The sequence below is a fragment of the Limulus polyphemus genome, unplaced genomic scaffold (assembly GCF_000517525.1).
Source record: "Limulus polyphemus unplaced genomic scaffold, Limulus_polyphemus-2.1.2 Scaffold2475, whole genome shotgun sequence".
In the NCBI taxonomy this organism is placed as follows: Eukaryota; Metazoa; Arthropoda; class Merostomata; order Xiphosura; family Limulidae; genus Limulus; species Limulus polyphemus.
Genome location: NW_013668085.1, coordinates 170438 through 177876, shown reverse-complemented (window position 1 = coordinate 177876; position 7439 = coordinate 170438).

The following is a 7439-nucleotide window of genomic DNA, read 5'->3' as shown; positions in this document are numbered from 1 at the left end:
TACGAACGGGGAACGAGCGAAAATTGCATAATTTATTTAACACAACAGATATTTCGTGTTTGAAATTCCCCTTCTGGTTTTATTAATTATGATCTAATGTCAGATGGGAAACATATGACCACGTGTATTGTTGTAATTCAATTTTGGCTACTTTCCAAATACCTACGTATTCGGTCATTTTACCATCCTGTCTGATTACCAGACCATCCCCACCACCACCAATTGACTCGCTGCTGACGTAATGCTGATTCTTTATTAATTTCATAAAATATTTATCAAACATAGAATTTAATCATCATTTTGTTTGTCATTACTTGCAAACAACAGGGATCCAACCTCGAATTTTAGTGTTATGCACCCTTAAGCCTATCATTAATCAAATATGAAAAGCTATCAGACAAGGATGTCGGTATGACTCTAACATACAAATAACCCTATTTTATTGTTATTGAACAATACACATCATTAAAACAATACAGTATTTTCTAACTGCTTTAAACTTTAAAGGTTTACAACACGAAAATTCGGGTTTTGATCCCCGTAGTGGGCAGAGCACAGATAACCCACTGTGTGGCTTTAACCAACGTAATATATTAGTTTTAATTCGGAGCATGCGTGGTGTATAAATATATAGATTGTTGTCACTATATATCTGTATTACTTACGCGTAACTTCTTCGCAATTTGTAGCTCTTACCGCCATCTGGTGGCTGACATATTTTAAATATTTAAAAAATTTATTTTGTAGATTCTTATTTTTCTTGATCTCTCAGCTTCAGTAGTTTCATGTTTTTGATTTCATAAAATACGTAAATATATATATAAATACTTCCCTAACATCTAGGTGTTTCAAATTATTTGTATGTCCTGGTTTTAAAGTCACGTGCGCCACATTCTAATTAAGTACTCAATTCTTTGATATGCTTCTATGTTTAAACTTTAAAAAAAATGGAGTTAATTCGGTTGTCATGTCATTTTAATATTTTTCTTCTTACAATCTTAAATTGAATGAAAAAGAAGTGTTATATAACCGAAAGTGTGCAGCTTTATTTACCATATTTATGTTATATTATCGTATACACTAGCGACATCTGTATAAAACGAATAATGTGTTTTATAACTGAAAGTGTCAGGCTGTATTTACCATATTTATATTATATTATCATAAACACTAGCGACATCTGTATAAAACGAATAATATGTTTTATAACTGAAAGTGTCAGGCTGTATTTACCATATTTATATTATATTATCATAAACACTAGCGACATCTGTATAAAACGAATAATATGTTTTATAACTGAAAGTGTCAGGCTGTATTTACCATATTTATATTACATTATCATGCACACTAGCGACATCTGTATAAAACGAATAATATGTTTTATAACATAAACAAGCTGAATGACAGTTATATGACGGGTAATAATGATTACTTTTTCACTTACAATCTGAGGGTCGCGGGTTCGAATCCCCGTCCCATCAAACATGCTCGTCCTTTCAGCCGTGGGGCATTACAATGTGATGGTCAATCCCGCTATTCGTTGGTAAAAGGGTAGACCAAGGATTGGCGATGGGTGGTTTCGACTAGCTGCCTTCCCTCTGGTATTTCACTGCTAAATTAAGGACAGCTAGCGCAGATAGCCCTCGTATAGCTTTGTGCGAAATTCAAAAAACAAATTTTTCTAAATTATATTCAAATAATTTTTTATGAACATGTTTTCTAAAAATTAAGTATAATCTAGTAGCAATATATTTATGGAGAATGACTAAACTATTTTTAGTATTTCATGAAAACAACATTTTTTTATATATATTTAGTCATCTCCTTTAAGTGTTGCCTGATTAGCATTTTGACTCCTGCACATTTTTAAGTTATGTTCTTCTTGATGAATCCTTATAGATTGAAACATGCGACAAAACAGATTCTGAAAGATATATTCCTACTTGGTCAACTGTATGACCCTGAAAATTATTAATTGTGATGGTAAAGGCAGTGAACTTAATTATGAATTTCGGAGTCTTCTCTTTGGACTGTCTTTCTAGTTTTGGCTTTGTTAACCTGCTGAGCTTGAAGAAGCGTGCTTTAATTTGGGCATTGAAATGTGCTGCGGGTAAAACATGCGAGTTACTATAGAGTTGTCTCCTATGGTTCCGAATGTACAAAATGTGTGTCTCCTTGACAACCAAGCAAATGTAATGGGGAATTTCAGCCAATTATTATGATTTTTGTGTGCCAACAATACCAAGCCTGAGGCACGCTTATACCCGATTCGATTTTATTACTCATCACGATCTCTACGAACCTACCCTCAAAACTAATTATATGACCAAAGTGGCGCATCGTCCGTTTTATATATATATATATATATGGGTGGAAGTATTTTAAAACGACCAACTTGCTTGTTGCAGCTAAAAGCGCCGTCGTTTCGCGGAAGTTGCGTCGCGATCGTCGTGACAGACGGACGGACAGACGGGTTTTCGTCTTTATTCAGTGGAATTCAAGTCATCATTTAACTGTTCTTTATAGTACAATATAAAGTACACCAGCGATATTTACGGAGTTTTCTTCCTTACTTTCGATAATAATGTCTCAAATCTGTATTTATTTGTTGTGCATGACATGGTTATTAAATTGATTATTTCATTAATTATTTAATTTTCCAGAGTAGAAAATAAAATTCTAAAGTTCCAATGGGGTTGATAAAATGTATCTGAAAAGCTTTTTCTGAAAGATATGACGTAAACTAAAATGTCATTTTAAAACATTCCCGAAGTAATTACAAACGCATTTAAACAGATTATCGGCGGTTCACTAGGCCTAGCGCAAGAGCAGTCTTTATTAGTACCGTTTCTTGAGAGTGCTGTAAGACAAGTAACTCTAGAAATCTGATGAATATTAAATTATTCTGAAACTTTGTGAAATATGGAATCTTTTACAAGTGGTAACCATGTTGGTCTTTTTTTTACCTCGTAGTTATACAGAGGGCTAATCGTACTTATAGAACTAATTGTATATGCTAATGGAGTAACGTTCCGCCACAGATGATATGTTTCTCACAACGAACGAATTCCCGTCTATTCAACAGTGCAATGCCGCCACGTGTGACTTATGTCTGAAAGACCTGTTACAGCTATTTCCGAGAAAGGAGATTCGTAAAGTGACATAGTTGTTACATGTTCTTGTTTGCTTTCACTGATAAGTTTTTGGAATTTAACAAGATGAAATAATGTTAGTTCAGACGTCTAGGATAGCAACGTTTGTTGATCTTACATGTGTTACTAAATATTAACTTTCTGCTGGTGACGCATCATGTTTGGATAATCAATTAAATATTTCAAAACGTTTGATATCACCTGAATGAAGATGGTTCTTTATAGCTGTGTAGGTATAACAATATAAGTGTATATCATAGTTATAATGAGTTATATCGATACTACATGAGTAGAGATGTCTTTTATAGCTGTGTAGGTATAACAATATAAGTGTATATCATAGTTATAATGAGTTATATCGATACTACATGGGTAGAGATATATTTTATAGCTGTGTTGGTATACCACTATAAGTGTATATCATAGTTATAATGAGTTATATCGATACTGCATGAGTAGAGATATATTTTATAGCTTTGTGGGTATAACATTCTAGTTACATATCATTATTATAAGAGTTATATCGCTTGATTAAAATCACCACTGGCCAAACGTGACCGGCTGTAATGATCATAAGAGCAAATAATTGACACTTACATGACCAATGGTTAAGAAAGTGGCCACTGGTAAATTATGATAGTTATTGTTAGGATTCAAATTAGATGCATTCTGATATTAACAAAAAATATGTCAAACAAGTTCTAAATAAACAAACACGAAAACTAACAAAAGGCACTGGGCAAATGTTCCAATAAATAGGGCCTTATTCTCCAATTTGTTTATTAATTATTTTCTCCCCGGGTTAATCAACGGCTATCTGCGCCTAGCCGTCCCTAATTTTGCATTGATAGACTAGAGTGAAGATAGCCAGTCAACAGTACTCACCGTCAACTCTTTTCTTACTAAACAGTGGAATTTGATCAGGTATGTTGACCACTAAGCCTTTTTTGAAGTTCTAGGATATCTTACGAGCTTTTCCGCGAGTAAAGCACGTGCACTTTTGGCTATAGTATTATCTCTTTTTTTCTTTTTTTTTACTCCAGTTGATGGCGCTTACCTGTTTAAAAACTACTAATTACTAGCTCACAGAAGAAGACTGATTTCAATATGAAATAGACAATAAGAAAAGATAGTGATTGGCCTATTGATTTTTTATGGATGTCGCGCGACTTAAGCCTAAGATTTTGAAAGCAGAGCTACACGAGTCCCCTCTATTCACCGATACATCGTTAAATGTTATTTGCACCAATATAAGATAAAGAGAGAGAGAGAGAAACAGAAAGTCTGGCAGTTATATAGATAGATAGATAGATGCATTAATTCTGAAAATAATGGATTTTTAATGTTTTATAACAAAGCTTACAAATGTAAAGAAGCGAAAAAATTATAATAAAACCCCCTCTTCTCGTTCTCCGTTCATTTCTTTTTAATGGAACGGTGTAAATTAAGGCTTATATGAAACAGCTAGACGGAGGATGATGAAAAGATTGTAATGTCACAAAAGAAAAGCCACTGGCCTCAAGATTAATGGTCAGAGTTTTCCAAATTTCCATAATTTGATTTTTATCTCATTGAAAGCGAGAGAATGTTATACTTTTTTTTTTCACTTATCGAACAAAAAACTCGTCTGCATTTTAGATACTGACTGCTGGTTTGGAGAGTATCAGTTGACTGGACCTTTTATAGATACTGACTGCTGGTTTGGAGAGTATCAGTTGACTGGACCTTTTATAGATACTGACTGCTGGTTTGGAGAGTATCAGTTGACTGGACCTTTCATAGATACTGACTGCTGGTTTGGAGAGTATCAGTTGACTGGACCTTTTATAGATTCTGACTGCTGGTTTGGAGAGTATTAGTTGACTGGACCTTTTATAGATACTGAATGCTGGTTTGGAAAGTATCAGTTGACTGGACCTTTTATAGATTCTGACTGCTAGTTTGGAGAGTATTAGTTGACTGGACCTTTTATAGATACTGAATGCTGGTTTGGAGAGTATCAGTTGACTGGACATTTTATAGATACTGACTGCTGGTTTGGAGAGTATCAGTTGATCCTTTTATTTCATTGCGCCGCTTCTACCGAGATTTTGTTTCTGACATTTTTAAATACGTGAAAAACGTTTGATTTCGAATCACAGGGTAATTAAAGTGTTATTATTCAGATCACAGGATAATCAAAGAGTTATCATTTAGATCCCTGGGTAAGTAAAGTGTTATTATTCAGATCACAGGGTAATTAAAGTGTTATTTTTCAGACCACAGAGTAATCAAAGTGTTATTATTCAGACCACAGGGTAATTAAAGTGTTATTATTCAGATCACAGGGTAATCAAAGAGTTATCATTTAGATCCCTGGGTAAGTAAAGTGTTATTATTCAGACCACAGGGTAATCAAAGAGTTATTATTCAGACCACAGGGTAATTAAAGTCTTATTATTCAGACCACAGGGTAATTAAAGTGTTATTATTCAGACCACAGGGTAATTAAAGTCTTATTATTCAGATCACAGGGTAATTAAAGTGTTATTATTCAGACTACAGGGTAATTAAAGTGTTATTATTATTTCCCAGGTAGGACGCGTCTTATTAATCCAAGAAAAATAATTATTAATAAATGTAAATGATATAAAATATTGAAGATTGGTTTGGTTTAGTAGTTTATTTCAGAAACTTTGCACAAAGATACACAGACTATCCGTTCATAGCCGTCCATAAGTTGAAGCTGGTAGACAAGAGGGAAGGCCACTTTTCAGTATCACCTACAGCCAACTTTTGTGATACTCGTATTTGATCGTATAAGGGGGGGGGGGGTGCATACTAATACGGCAACGGGTGAGATTTGGTTTGCTTGTAGTTAAATACCCGGTTTTCTGTGTTATAAACCTTTAGGCTTAACGTTGTGCTACTTGTGGGGGTGGGGAGCAGGCGGACTAGAATCAAAATAGAATAATAACTAACGTATGAGAAAGAATTATATTCTGGCTACCAGCAGGAAAGGGTGAACCCTTACTCTGTAACTTATTACTGTAAATAGGTTTTCATTTCGTAGTTTGTTTAATAGCTAAGTTCTCAGAAAAAAATCCGAATACCAAAAAACATCATTTTTTTCTTCTTCACTGCTGCTCAGCTCAGCATCATCCTGAAGAATTCATAGTTCATTTTCCTCACCTTTATGGATGTGCGTGTTTTACAACCAAAAAAATTCATATTCGTGTTGTTGTTTTTTTTTTCGTTTGTTGACTGGACAGCAGTTTTATCCGGCATTTCTTCCTTTTGCAAAAACCGATCACGAAAATAAGAAAAGCCGAATATTTTCAAGCTTCAGTGACAAGCACGTGTATTCATGCGCTAACATAGAACTTCGGAGTTTTCAATGACTTGTTGAAAGTAGCAAACAGTCTTCTCGTCTGAGATCTGTTGTTTACAAAGTAGTTCAGTGCTTTTCCGACTAAAATTCATCCCTTCGTGAAGGATTTTGTCCGTTCTTAGTTTCCGCCAAGGGTCCTTGGAAATGTTTATATATTTCTCTCTCTCTCTCTCTCCTACCACACAAAGACAACTAACTATTCGTTTTATTGTTACAAAAAATATATGCTGGGGGTTTTGTAGATACTTTCAATCTCTGGTAACCTATATCGGCGAATGCTCATTACAGAACATTCTAGAAGAAGACAAAAACTCTAAGTCAAGGTTGCGGTCAACAGTCACCCTGGTCAACAACAGCTACACCTAGTCTTCTGGAGTTATTGATGGGTTTTTACCAGATCTGTACTGAGCTCCCTGTTTAGTTGAAGACATTTTATCATCATTGTTGTTTTTTTTTGTTTGTTGTTAAGTACAAAGCTGCACAATAGGCTATCTGCGCTCTGTTCACCACGGGGAATCGAACCCCGAATGTTAGCGCTGTAAGTCCGTAAACTTACCGCTAACCCACTTGGAGACAATGAAAGAGGAGTGAAGTGGACTTGATGTGATTGGCTGGTGTTCTTGTAACATGAAAAAAAAAACGTATTGTTTGACTAATGAAAGCCATAAATTGCGGATATCCAGACCTAAGTTTCTATTTAATGATTATTTCATCGTGTTGATGAAGAAAGATTCTTTGATTTTTCTTGTTTCCCAGGTTTTACAGATGCTACACTAGACACAAGAAACCCAGGTTTTACAGATGCTACACTAGAGACAAGAAACCCAGATTTTACAGATGCTACACTAGAGACAAGAAACCCAGATTTTACAGATGCTACACTAGAGACAATAAACCCAGGTTATACAGATGCT